This window comes from Patella vulgata, chromosome 6, assembly GCF_932274485.2.
Source record: "Patella vulgata chromosome 6, xgPatVulg1.2, whole genome shotgun sequence".
NCBI classification, from domain to species: domain Eukaryota; kingdom Metazoa; phylum Mollusca; class Gastropoda; family Patellidae; genus Patella; species Patella vulgata.
In genome coordinates, this window is record NC_065884.2 from 72,520,072 (window position 1) to 72,534,915 (window position 14,844).

Consider the following 14,844-nt stretch of genomic DNA (forward strand, 5'->3'; position numbering starts at 1 on the left):
GGAAAATCCATATTATAAAAACATTCTAAAATATCTAAAACATTACACCCTACATCAGTTAAAACTATACCCTGAACTGTAATAAAATACATTATTTTATAACTACCTATGGAATGGGTCTGATAAACTAAAGAGAACAATTGTAAATCAAGATATAAATAAAGGGTGGGGGGTGAATATGATTGACTTAAAAGAAATAATGATATACCGTAGTGTATTCTGGATAAAAAAAAAGATACGTATCACAAGATGTTCAATCATGGAAAATTCCGTACGCTTATATATTAAACTATTGTGATGGACAAATATTATACAATATAATTATTATTATGCATACCACTAGTATTCCATTCATGTCTCTAGCCATCTTTGTGTTTTTTTGCTTTTAGTTTCTTTGTGTTTCTGTTTGTTCTACTAAATGAATTATAAAAATATACTATAGCTTTTAATAATAAATCAATGTTTTTGTATTATTATTGTTGTGAAGTTTTAATGTAATGTGAACTATGTACTATATGTCGTTTATATTGATTTTGCAATAAAGACTTTAAAAAAAATAATAATACAAAAACCCTTTTAACAATTCATCAAAAACGACGATAATTCATAACTACGCAAAACATTAATTAGTTAAGGGACCCATGAAACTAAAAATACGCCGCATAAAATGATGATAATAAATTCCGTTTTAGTCAATGAACAATTTATTGTTTGGTCCTGTAGAAAGATATGGTATTAAAATGTGTTACAAATTGCCGTGTTACATGGTACACATTAGCTTTTAGAGATATAATAAAAATGTGTCGGTTTGATCCAATGAACAGTTTATTGTTAATTCCCGTAGAAAGATATGATGTTAAACATGTTACAAATTAACAACTGGTATATGAGTATTTTAAAGCTACAAGAACGTTTACATTTAATCGAAAATTCCAATAAACAATTTATTTTTAGATTAAAGGGGAAAGTCCTACAGGTGGTAGACCATATTTATTTTTTTTTAAATGTGTATTTTCATAAACTTTGTATGCAGATAGATTATTATATGGAAGGTCCAACTGGATAGAAAATAAGATTTTGTGTCAAACGGTGTCCTGGAAACAAATGAGTCCATTAACATCAAATATCTGGTTCTACAAATCGTATTTGTCCCTTCTCAGCTAATTCCCATGCAAAACAAACTTTTTCGTTTCATCGAAAAATCCAATAAACAGGTGGTAGGCCATATTTAAATGTTGATTAAATGTGTATTTTCTTTAAAAAAAAACCCGTGTTTTTACTATCGCTCTGTAGAAAAGAGAGGAAGGAATGGGGTTTAACGTCCACTCGACACAAACTAGGTCATTTCGGGACTAACATATGGTTTAATTTTATTTTAATAATTCGCTTGTGCGTAGGGGTCTTTAGCAGTGGGAGGAAACCGGAGGACCCGGGGAAAACCTACGAGGTTGGACCGGCGACCCTACTCCTTGTCACGTACAACCGGGGATTCGAAACCACGCCAGTTGACTCAATGACTGACATTGTGATACAGCGCGGCCGTGCTAACCACTCGGCCATCCCCCCATCGGTCTATAAGATATCAGGGGGAGGGTGAAGGTGGTTCTCTTCAACCGGGCGCGAAATGTTTTTGAAAAACTGTATGTAAATGGTACTGTCCATTGTATATCACGGTGTTTCTAGCTTATGGTCATATTTAACGTGTAGCATTCTTAATTCATCAAAAACAACGTGAATTATTCATGACTAACTACGCACGAACATTAACTAGTCCATCCCTGGGATTGATAGCACAAGGGCCATTTGTGACCTAAAATTAGGGCGCACATTCTTAACAACTAGATATATCGAAACAACTATTAACCCCGGTGAAGATGGTGCAAAGCCATACCAAAAGAAAAAAAATGCACCTAAAAAAGGAACGCTAAATAGGTGTTTGGAATTCTTAAATTTAATTTTGAACCCAAAATAGAATTCAGTAGCCCTGAAAACCTTATTAGATATATTTCAAAAGCAATATCCATGTGGACAAAATCGCCATTATGAATTCTATTTTGACAGGAGTTTTATATTTATACCACCTGGGCTATTCAAAGTTAGTTTTAGGAGTCAGAATTAAACCCAAAAACCTTATATAAGACATATTACAAGCTATATCCAACGAAAGAAAACGATGATTAATTATAAAATTCTGCCATTTTGGAATTCATTTTAGGGGCATTTTGGATTGCGAAATTAATTCTACCACCAAATGGCATCTAAAACCATGTGACAGATATGTTACAAGTCGTATCCAAAGGAAATCTTACCGATTAATTTAAAATCCGTCATTTTGGATTCCATTTTGGCAGCCATTTTGAATTTCTACCAAGTTGGATTTTCAAACTTTATTTTTAAATCCAGAGACATCGAAAACCATATAAAAGACTTGGTAAAGGTCATATCATACGAGATGCTGAGTGGTTATATACGGGGACAATGCCACTTTATTATCAAATGTGGCAGCCATTTAGAAAAAATGTCCGGTACAATTTGAAACATACATTTTTGATAATTGGTTTGGTCAAATTTATTATTTTCGGAACATTTTGCCTCTATTACCACTTTGTATTGTACGATTTTATTGTCCCACAACTGAAACGCACTGGTTACGAGATATCACCCTCAACAACTTCCTGGAGACCGCCTTATTGAATTATATTATTTCGCATTGGCAGATTTTGGCTGTATTGGAGTATGATATTTTTTAATTTAAGTATGCTTGAATCGAACTGCATTGGTTTCTTTTTCAATTTGTTTGGGGTCACTCAACTTTTGAGATTAACTTGCCCCGCCTAACTGTGTTCTCTAGCAGCTAAATAGTTTTGAAGACACACTAATACCCCCCTCCCCCAATACCAATAGCATCCAACCGATAACACCCAACTAGTTGCCACTTCGAGTAGTGTAACCTGCCTGATGCATTCAGACAGTGCAATGTTACACTTAAATAGTTTACACCCGTGAGTGTAGATTAAGCATTACCCCTCAAGGATGTTTTGTAAATTACACTTCCATTTTAATCATTACACCAACGTGGGTGTAATTTGTTTTGTTGGATATTTTTTTCAAGCCAACGACTTCTAAGTACAGAAAACTTGAAATTGGTTATCGGTCTCTATGATAATTAGTATAGGGCGTTTAGCCCGACCCAGATTACATATAGACCGTCGGCTACTTCGCTTCATTTTACAACGACATTAAATTGACAAATACTCATCAAACTGATTCAAACACAAGCTGTATCAATTTACAATGAATATAAATAAGGAGGAAAAATCAATACACATATCCTTACAAGTTAGCTGAATAATGTGGTTTGGTAATATTTTTGAACATTTACACGTTTTTAAGTGTATACAAGAAAAAATAATCTATAGTTTACTCCGAGTAAACACTCTAAAATGAGTTATAGTTGTGTTACTAGGACAATTAATGCCATATTTTACAATTTGTTTTCAAAATTCTTAAAAAAAAGTGATATAGGGCCTACTACTGAGAAACGTTGGAAGCGAAGACAATTTACATATGCAAACATGGATTAAATCTACGAATTTGAAGAAAAAGAAACAGAAAATGTATTTTTATAACCAGCAAGAATCTCGTAGGATGTGACTTTTACTGTGTCTTTTATATGGTAAACAAGGGTTCTTGCAATTGTCATGGTAATATTGTTTTTCGCCAGCAATGGTAACTACACAATACACATATGATACCTAGGACAGGCTTATTTTTGCTCCGTGAGGTGAACGACAGGGTTCTCTCCAACCAGTCTCGAAATTTCTTTTACAAAAAATGACTGTTATATAAAAATGGTACTTTCTAGAGTATATCCTGGTGTTTTTAGCTTATGCATATATCTTAGCAATTCATCACAAACGACGTAAATTCATTAACTAGTTTAGGGACCCCCAAAACTACCGTACTCCTTTGCAGTCCATCCTTGAAAAGGAGGGGGGGGGTAGGATGTTAAAACGCGTTTCAAATTCCAGCATTACTATGGAAGACCAAACAGCTCTTTATTCGGTGTTCTTAATTCATAGTCCTTAATTCTTATTTCTTCATTTGTTGTTGTATTTCGACATTTGTACACTTTTATTGTATGGTGACTTATTGTAAGCAAGGTTGATTTCCGCTCTTGTCGTCATAATATTCCGGTTCGATGGATTTCGAGAAATGCTTTTGGAGAAATGTTATTGAAGAAATGTTTTTGGAGAAATGTTTTGCAAGACTTTTATTTGGAGATTTGTATTTAGAAATTTGTTGTCCTAGATTTGTTTTTCGTTGTATTTCTCTGATGAAATGTAATTGTAGGCTAATTTTTGATTTTCTAAAATAAATTTTATCTTTATATTGAAATACAATTAAAATAGATTTTACAAATCAGATATCACAAGAAATAATCTGATTTTACAAATCTGATATCACAAGAAATAATCTGATTTTACAAATCAGATATCACAAGAAATAATCTGATTTTACAAATCTGATATCACAAATGTCTGATTTGTAAAACAAATATTGATTTTAGTATACAAATGTTAATTTTAGTATACAAATGTCGAAATACAACAACAAATGAAGATAGAGAGAGAAATGGAGTTTAACGTCCACTCGACACAAACTAGGTCATTTCGGGACTAACACATGGCTCAATTTTATTTCAATCATACGCTTGCGCGTAGGGGTCTTTAGCAGTGGGAGGACCCGGAAAAAACCCACGAGATTGGACAGGCGACCCTACTCCCCTTGTCACGTACAACCGAGGAATCGAAACCCCCGCCAGTTGACTCAATAACAGACCGTGTGATACAGCGCGCGCCTGCTAACCATTCGGCCATCCACCCCCCCCCCCCAACAAATGAAGACATAAGAAGTAAGGACTATGAATTAAGAAATAAGGACTAAGAACACTGAATAAAGAGCTGTTTGGTCTTCCATACATTACTTGATTACTTTAATTTTCAGTAAAAATACGCCATATAAAATGATAATTTGTATATCATTTTACAGTTACATAAAAGAAAATGTTTCCGTTTTATCTAATGCACAATTTATTGTTATGTGATGTAGAAAGATATGCTGTTGAAACGTGTTGCAAATTTCCATATTACATGGTAGACTGTAACTGATTATATAAATTAACAATTAATTCGTATAATATTTTACAGATATAAAACTGTTTCTGTTTGATCCAATGAACTATTTATTGTTAATTCGCGTAGAAAGATATGTTTTAAACGTTTTACAAATTAACAACTGCGATATTAGTCGAGTATAGTCCAGTTGCCCAACCCCATTTTAAGCCTTAAAGGGGAAATTTAGTCCACCTAATGTTTTTTAGTGGATTATATATCTTCAATATGTGTAGATTCAGAATCCGGATGATGCTACGTTGGCACCCTTGGGGAAATTTAATAATTCAATAAGGCCGCCATGAGGCATTTCTGGTTATTTAGTGGGGTCAAATATGTGACAGATTCTCTCGGATCTCGGTTTGAAGATGGGTTTATAATACTTCTACCCGCTGAATCCAATGCGCTTGGGTATTCCTCCTAAATTTGATGGCTAATTCCACTAGGGGCCAAAGTCAAAATCGAACCTTATTTTGGCAGAAAACTTATGAAGTTTCCTAAAAATGCTTTGACAGCAAAATCTGCTTGATCATCCCCCCTTATATCAACGTGACTGGGGAGCCAGCAAAAGACAACGTCTTTGCTGCTCAACTCGTAAGATAGTAGCAGACGATACATTTTGGTGAATAATATATTTTCAATATGTGTAGTTTCAGAATCTGGATGATGCCGCCCTGGTTACTACGAAAGAATATTAACCAGATAAGATACCACAAGGGCTGTAAACACGGATCGAATAACCATTTCTGACCTAAAATTAGGGCGCAAATTCTTAACAACTAGATGTATCGAAACAGCTTTTAACCCCGGTGAAGATGGTGCAAAGACATACAAAAAAACAAAACAAATTGCACTTAACCCTTTCTTTCATTTATTTGAATACTTCCGGTATGGAGATAAATGTTGGGATAGTTTTAATTTTTGCTCCTGAATAATAGCATGGCTCTATAATGATATATTACATTATCTGATCAGATAAAATCTCCCCGAGATCGTGTACGTGCCAAAAATATAAAATTTCCAAAATATCGAAAATTAAATTTTAATAAATCAATACATACTGTACATCATTGGAATCGTAATTTGGTTAGCTATCTAATTATATAACCTATTTTTGAAAATATGTAAAAATAAAAAATTAACTGAGCATTTTCCCAAATTTAACGACTTTTCGACTTTTTTCAATTTCCAGTCCCATTTTCGTCCAATTCCAGTGATATCGCTGTCGTATTGGACTGCTTCATGCACAATACCTCCAAAGGGACTCTCGATATAGAAAGTTTTAAAGAATCGAAGGCGTAGTTGTCGAGATAAACGCGTTCAAAATGACCGCAAACCAGAAAATACTTGATATTTGGCCTACCATATTTGTTTTCCATCGAATCTGTGACAACTTCCCGAATCCTGAAAATCTAATAATTTTTGTAAATACAATACTACATATGCCGAAAGCTTAATTACAGAAACAATACGTGTTTCGACCGAAACTAATAATAATCTTCGTAATAGCAATAGTTTTTCACCATTTCATGGGTAAGGCCAGATGAAGAAGATTGCACTTAGGAATGCTAAAGAGATGTTTGGGATTATTAAATTTAATTTTGAAACCAAAATAGTATTTAGTAAACCTGAATACCTTAGTTGATATATTTTAAAGGCAATATCCACATTAAAAAAATCGCCAGTAAGGATTCTTTTTTGATTGCCGGTTTAAATGTATACCATCTGGGCTGTTCAATGTTAGATTTTGGGGTCAGAATGGAACCCATTAACCTCAAAAAAATATATACGACATATTACAAAATACCATTTTGGACTTAATTCTAGCTACCATTTTGGATTACGAAATTAATTTTTTGAGATCCGAATTCAACCAAATGACATCTAAAACCATGTGAAAGAAATGTTAGAATTCGTACCCAAAGGGGAAAAATAACGATTAATTTAAAATCCGCCATTTTGGCAGCCATTTGGAATTTCTACCATGTTTGATTTTCGAAATTCATTTTTTAAACCCAGAGACATCAAAAACCATATAAAAAAAAAGTAAAAGTCAGATCTCACGAGATATATAGTGACTTGTTGTATACGGGGACAATGCCATTTTATTACCAATTGTGGCAGCCATTTTGGGGGATCACGTGGCTAAGTGGGTAAGACGCTAGCTCGCTAGCCTGGAGGTCAGGTGTTCGATCCCTGCATTGGCCGAGAAAGTTCATCCAGATTTTCCGGCGTGGTTCTCCCTTGTCAGTGATGCAGGACGGAGGGGCTGACAAGGAAAGCTGTCTAGTCGTTCGGATGGGACGAAAAACCGAGGCGTGCACATTGGCGTGCACGTAAAAGATCCCTTGGCAGTTGGAATTCGATATAAGAGTAGGCCGTAGTGCCGCTGTCCGGGCAAAATTTCCCTCATAGCACACTGTATGGCGTATGCCCGTCTTCATTAGCCCAGGTTATGAGCAGAACAGTAGGACGTTAAACTCCATTTCATTTCATTTCGGCAGCCATTTTGAAAAATGGCCGGTACTGTGTAAGAAATATTTTTTTTTTAAATTGGTTTGGTCAAAATTGTTATTTTCGGAACATTACCCCTCTATTATCACTTTGTATTGTAAGATTTTAATAAAAAATCTATTGATTGTCCCACCACTGAAACGCACTAGTTAGAAGATATCACACAGGATGGATCTTAAAACAGGTGGGAAAATAGATACTCACATCTTGTTAGCAACTGGGTCTACATACACACAAGGCTATCATTAGATGGGGGGGGGGTGTCTAAATGGTTAGCACGTGTGCGCTGTATCATAAAGTCTGTCATTGAGTCTACTGGCGTGGTTTCGATTCCCGGGTTGTACGTGACAAAGAGTAGGGTCGCCTGTCCAACCTCATGGGTTTTCTCCGGGTCCTCCGGTTTCCTCCCACTGCTAAAGACCCCTACGCGCAAGCGAATTATGTAAATAAAATTAAACCATATGTTAGTCCCGAAATGACCTAGTTTGTGTCGAGTGGATGTTAAACCCCATTTCTCTCTCTCTCTCTCTCCTCTAGCTCCCTCATTAGATGTGGAGCTTGCAAGTTATATTGTGAATTTCGATGACTGGTATAAATGTACACAGGTCATATGGGGTTTAACGTCCACTCCACACAAACTAGGTCATTTCGGGACTGGTATAAATGTACACAGGTCATATTTACATTGTCAGGTACATATTGTGAATTTCGATGACTGTATAAATTTACACATGTTATATTGGATTTATTAAGTCGTGCTGATGGAGACGTTTGTAGAGTTGAAAAGAAAATCTGAATGTACTTTCTCGGCCAACGCAGGGATCGAACTCGCAAGCGTCTTGCCCACCTAGTCACCGTGACCCCCTTGTAGAGGTGAATAGCCAATACCATATATTTCGGTTCTAGAACAGTCCAGTACAGTGCACCTTTATTGTGGAATTCTATACCCCATCATCTTAAAACAGTTCCATCACTTGAATCTTTTAAAACAAAACTTAAAACTCATCTATTTACCAGTGTATTTTAGCTGGAATGGATCCGGAAATGTGTGTAAATAGTGACCATAGAGTACATAGTACGTGCCTAGAGCATGCATTTGTGGATGGATTGGCGCTTTACAAATATTCATTACTAGCAGGATACCCGGCTTCGCTCGAGGGTCATAAGTTCAAAACCGGAAGTGGTAGACTAACGCCACCTGGCCAATGTTACACCTCGGTCCGAGCTACCCCTATACCCCAAATTTTAGACTCGGGGCAGACCTAGTGTAGCCGCCAACCCCGAACAGACCGGCTTCGCTCGGGGGTCATAACTCCGAAACCGGTAGTGGTAGACTAACGCCACCTGGCCTATGTTACTCCCCGGTCCGAGCTACCCCTATACCCCAAATTTCAGACTCGGGGCAGATGTAGCCGCCAACCCCGAACAGACAGATTTCGCTCGGGGGTCATAACTCCGAAACCGGAAGTGGTAGACTAACGCCACCTGGCCTATGTTACTCCCCGGTCCGAGTTACCCCTATACCCCAAATTTTAGACTCGGGGCAGACCTAGTGTAGCCGCCAACCCCAAACAGACCGGCGTCGCTCGGGGGTCATAACTCCGAAACCGGAAGTGGTAGACTAACGCCACCTGGCCTATGTTACTCCCCGATCCGAGTTACCCATATACCCCAAACTTCAGACTCGGGCCAGACCTAGTGTAGCCGCCAACCCCGAACAGACAGACAGACAGATAAACGACAGTCTCAAATATATATATAGATAGATGTTGGACGTTGGTCACCTAGCAGGATACCCGGCTTCGCTCGGGGGTCATAAGTTCAAAACCGGAAATGGTAGACTAACGCCACCTGACCTATGTTACTCCCCGGTCCGAGCTACCCCTATACCCCAAATTTCAGACTCAGGGCAGACCTAGTGTAGCCGCCAACCCCGAACAGACAGACTTCGCTCGGGGGTCATAACTCCGAAACCGGAAATGGTAGACTAACGCCACCTGGCCTATGTTACTCCTCGGTCCGAGCTACCCCTATACCCCAAATTTCAGACTCGGGGCAGACCTAGTGTAGCCGCCAACCCCGAACAGACAGATTTCGCTCGGGGGTCATAACTCCGAAACCGGTAGTGGTAGACTAACGCCACCTGGCCTATGTTACTCCCCGGTCCGAGCTACCCCTATACCCCAAATTTCAGACTCGGGGCAGATGTAGCCGCCAACCCCGAACAGACAGATTTCGCTCGGGGGTCATAACTCCGAAACCGGAAGTGGTTACCCATATACCCCAAATTTCAGCCTCGGGGCAGACCTAGTGTAGCCGCCAACCCCGAGCAGACAGACAGACAGACAGACAAACGACAGTCTCAAATATATATATAGATTATTATTATTATAACATATGGGGTTTAGTGGATCTAAATAAATATACAGATGTTCAACCTTATTACGTCCCCTTTGGCTTTTAAAATATAAGAATTAAACCACTGCGTATTGCATAGGATATAGTCTTAATATGATACAAGCTAAGCAATACTTTGTCACAAAATGCACAAACCTTGATGCATTAACAACCAGTTTGTGAGTCATAAATAAAATCGAAAATCAATTAATTATTTCAAATTGAATAGTTGAACTAAATGAGAATTTATTTAAAATGATAAGAAAAGTTGCAAAATACACGAATAAATTAATTTATTAGTATTTTATTCAACCAGTAAATTTTATAAAAATAAAAGAATGAAATGCGATATTCATCTATCTCATGCAACACTCAAACTGAAATGAATATATTGAATGACATAAATGCGCTCAGTTATAATTAATGATGTAAATGGAAATGAATATATTAAATAACCTAAATGCGTTCAGTTATAATTAATGATGTAAATGAGCCAGTGAAATGATAAGCATCCAAACATTTAAATATTTGACATCTATAGACAAATATTCACAGATCTGAAGGTATTCGTGTTATATAACGACCAAGTATTTATCGTAGAGTAGAGGTTAATGATGAAGGGTTTTATAGTATTCACCTTGTTTATTATAATAGACACAGCATCAGCAGGTAAATATATTTATATATAATCAAATGGGATTTAACGTCCTATCTTTCTGCCCCGATTGGGCTGATGGAAACGGGCATATGAGGGAAAGTTTGCCCGGAGAGCGACACAGCGGCCAAATCTTTTTGAATTTCAAAATGCCAGGGGTTCTTTTACGTGCACACCAATGGGGGTCACGGTGGCTAAGTGGGTAAGTGGGTCACGGTGGCTAAGTCGGGTGTTCGATCCCTGCATTGGCCGAGAAAGTTCATCCAGAATTTCCGGCGTGGTTCCCCTTGTCAGTGATGCAGGACGGAGGGCCTGACAAGGACAGCGACTCCAAATATGTATAAAACATCGCGATTGCCTTTAAGCACGAGATTTAATATTTCATTTTAACGAATTAATATCTCATTTTAACAAATTAATATTTTATTACACGAATTATTATTTCGTTTCAAAGTAATAATTATATGAGCATGGGGTTGTGCGCTTCAGGGACATGCATTATGCAAGAGCTAAATCTGATTATTGCAGGTCTTAATTTAGGCTTCAGATGTTATAGAAATTATAAATTAGATCTTTATTTAAACAACAAGACCAAAATCAACTCTGTAGACCCACGGATGGCTCGGCTACAGCTCGGATTTAAATAGGATTTCACTAATTGATTAAATCAAATAAGGGGTAACCTGATGAAAATACGTCAGTTAGATCGAGGCTAAATGATAGTGTACTTAGCGAGGCCGCTGTAAAGCGTTTCGGTATGCCATTGAAAACTTTACTTGATTATCGACATATGTAGGTGGAGTTAACGCCTGTCAATCAAACGATCAGCGAAGGTGAAGACACAATTCGCTACAATTTCTAGGCAAATATTACAACGATGATAACTATGTTCAGAATAAAGTAATTTGACTGAATTTTTCAATATATTCTTCTTTCATCATCTACTTTTGAACTGTTATAGCAAGAATGGCCAACTCTCTATAAAAATCTCCCATAATGTATCTTTAATAAATCTCTACAAAAAAAAAATAATTCTGTCAAATTTTGTGAAATCTGATGTATATTCCCCCCTGAATTATGATATAGGCATCGTCATAGTCGGTCAAAATTTCCTGACGGCTTTCTTTGAGGATTCAGTTGTTTTATTTTTTTAGAAATATGTGTGCTGTAATTCACACTAGCCATCAAGTAAATTATATTTTATTCAATTTCAATATAGCTATATTCGATGCAACCCAATCTTATCAATGTCAGTAATGCGACAATCCGATCTGTGCTGAATTGATATAAGAAATAAAATAAAACCAAGTACGAACAATCCAAACCATAAGACAGAATTCGAAGTCCTAAAAAACGTTATAGGCAAAATAGTGTATTCATGCAAAATAGTGTAATCAGCAAATGGACTGCTCCTCGTGTACAAAATACACGACAAACAGTGGTAACAGGTGTCCGGAAGAGTAAGCTTACCCTGCCTGGCGCCACACCCGCCATAGCTGCATCCAAACTATTAGGCGAAATGTCGGTAAAATAGCGTGATTGGCCAACTAGATTATTGATTATTTGTTTCAGATAACTATAATGTGGCTCTCAATAAAGGTGTGTTGAGCGGTCCATTACCCAACACTTTAAGTTTTGCTCCTCGAGCTGTGGATGGTGATTCAAACAGTTGCATGCAAGTTATCAATGATACACAGAGTCCATGGTTGTGTGTGGATTTATTATACAGTTATGGTGTGCACGACGTATCCATCATCAACAAAAAAGGTAAACAAAATAACTCTTGTCTTACGACTCACTAATATCTCCACAGAGCTAGCCATACGGGGTGATCCTATCATAATTCAGAACCATCTAGCAATGTAAGCATGATCATTGCCCATGACTTGGTAACTGTTCAACCACTTTACAGATCTGAGTTTATGAGATTTGTTCAAATCGACAAGTAGTAGCATATCAGTTATATGCGAAGTTATTTGCGTTGCCACCGAAGACATCCTACCCATTGGTGAATCTTGTATTTCAAGGATGTATTACCACCGCCAGGCTTAAAGGTCATTCCCCGGATTAAGAATGAATAGTGAAAACCGATCGAAATGTAGAGTCGTACACCTTTATTGCCATTGTCACTTAAGATTTGGTTTAACTCCATAAGGTCACAGATAAAATCCCCGTTTAGGCAAATGTTAACCTTCCTTTCATTTTCAAATTGTTTTGTGAACGTTCTAAACTCTACAATTCGACAATAATTTAATCACCATGTTGAATTCAGGTAGCAGTAAATTTATATTTTTTTCAGGACGCGAGGACGAAATAAAGGGATTTGAGATTAGACTGAGTGACACTGGTCCGTGTGGTGTAGACGATTTTGCATCAGCTAAAAAATGCTATGAAGACAAATATGTAAAAGGACAGGCACAATATTACATACAATCGTGTAATAACGATCCCCTAACAACATATACAGGCCGATATATTTATGTATCTCTTCCAAAACTACCTGCAGAATTGAACATATGTGAGATACAAGTTTTCGCAGGTAAGATAAGCAGTCCATTGGTATTCCTTTCACTTAGAAATTTTTTCACGACATCGATTATTGTGAATGACGAAATTCAGATGATTTGCAATTCGACTGATGTTGGCGTTTTACTAGTAGATGCGCTTATAAATGTTGGAGTTTGGGGGAGGGTCTATTCTAATTTGCAATGGCAACGTTGTTGAGGAATGTGTGTGTTGGGGATACAATGATATTTATTGTCCTAATGCAACTAAACCATATAACCCGATGCTCTAGTTTAATGTTTCTATCGAGTGATGTAAAGTTTAATAAATTGAATTAATATGATATTGTATGGTATTATTTTCTAAATTTTAGAGATCTGTGCTGTTGGTTTTTACGGTGAGCATTGCCAATTTAAATGTCCAGATAATTGCCTAAACAACATATGTGAGAAAATTGGAGGATCATGTTCTGATGGTTGCTCTAATGGTTACTATGGTAATTTCTGTCGTTCTCGATGCAACGCCAAATGCAAAAGTCGAAAATGCTGCCTCTTAGATGGGAACTGTTATGGATGTGAAGATGGTTACTATGGGGAGTTCTGTGAAGAGTCGTGTAGCACCTGTAACGGTCCATGTCGACAATTAGATGGTGTTTGTTTGAAAGGATGTAAAGCAGGAAATTGGGGATCGAATGGTTTGTGTCTACAGAAATGTCCTTCATGTGATAAAAAGGCCTGCAATGAAGCCGATGGCGTATGTCAGGCGTAAGTTATGATTTATTATCCTCCCCATTTATTAAAGGAAACTAGATACTGTGGAACCAATGCCAGAAGGTTTACCAAGTCGTTTGTGATTGGACGTAGTTAACAAATCGTATTGTCGAAAGAATTAGCAGCCGGGCGGCATCAGGGTAAAATTTACTATGGGGTGCAACGTGAATTGAACTCGTGATCACGTGATGAAATAAATATCATTTAGCCAAGGCATAAGGCATTAAACTGATAGAAACATTATCCAGACAGAAAAAAAGCCATGGAATAGGGTACTTTAGACTAGAATATACCAGGTATGAAGCGAAGAACCCTCGCGTGTTTGTGGTGACGTTCTACGAAGCTGATAAATGTGTAACACCAGAGAGTCATGCGTGTAAAAATTGACAGTTGAAATATCGTATTTACAGTAAAATCATCTCCATCACTACAAATGAACACCGTGAAAGGAGGAAATGTCATAGTTTTATAGTTTTTGTATTCAATAATAATAAAATATTTTGTTTTGTTTTTCAGATAATAATAACTAGAAGAGACGTAGTTATAAAACAAAAAATTTGATTGAAGCATTTTTGTTTTGTTTTCCTTTATTATATGCTCTTGATAATTTAGCATCATCGAGCCCAAATATTGATCTGTTACGAAATCTCTCAATGCTACAAGATAAACTAGTACGAGAATGTCACGAATGGAACTAACTTTCAAATAGCAATGTAGTATTGGGTATTCGGTGGGCACGTTGTCCAGTTAACATGCACGTGTCACTATTACAGCAGCACTGTTCCCGACAATATTACAGCAGAACTGTAGTATCGTGTTTTACTGGAAG

General features: G+C 37.0%; 1 long non-coding RNA gene across 1 annotated transcript; it reads left to right on the plus strand.

The window, feature by feature from the left end:
* Positions 1–10,628: 10,628 nt before the first annotated feature.
* LOC126825582 (uncharacterized) lies at positions 10,629–14,581 on the plus strand. Its single transcript, XR_007682067.1, has 5 exons — positions 10,629–10,754; positions 12,313–12,507; positions 13,040–13,279; positions 13,619–14,009; positions 14,532–14,581. It is a non-coding gene; the product is annotated as an uncharacterized LOC126825582 (long non-coding RNA).
* Positions 14,582–14,844: the final 263 nt, after the last annotated feature.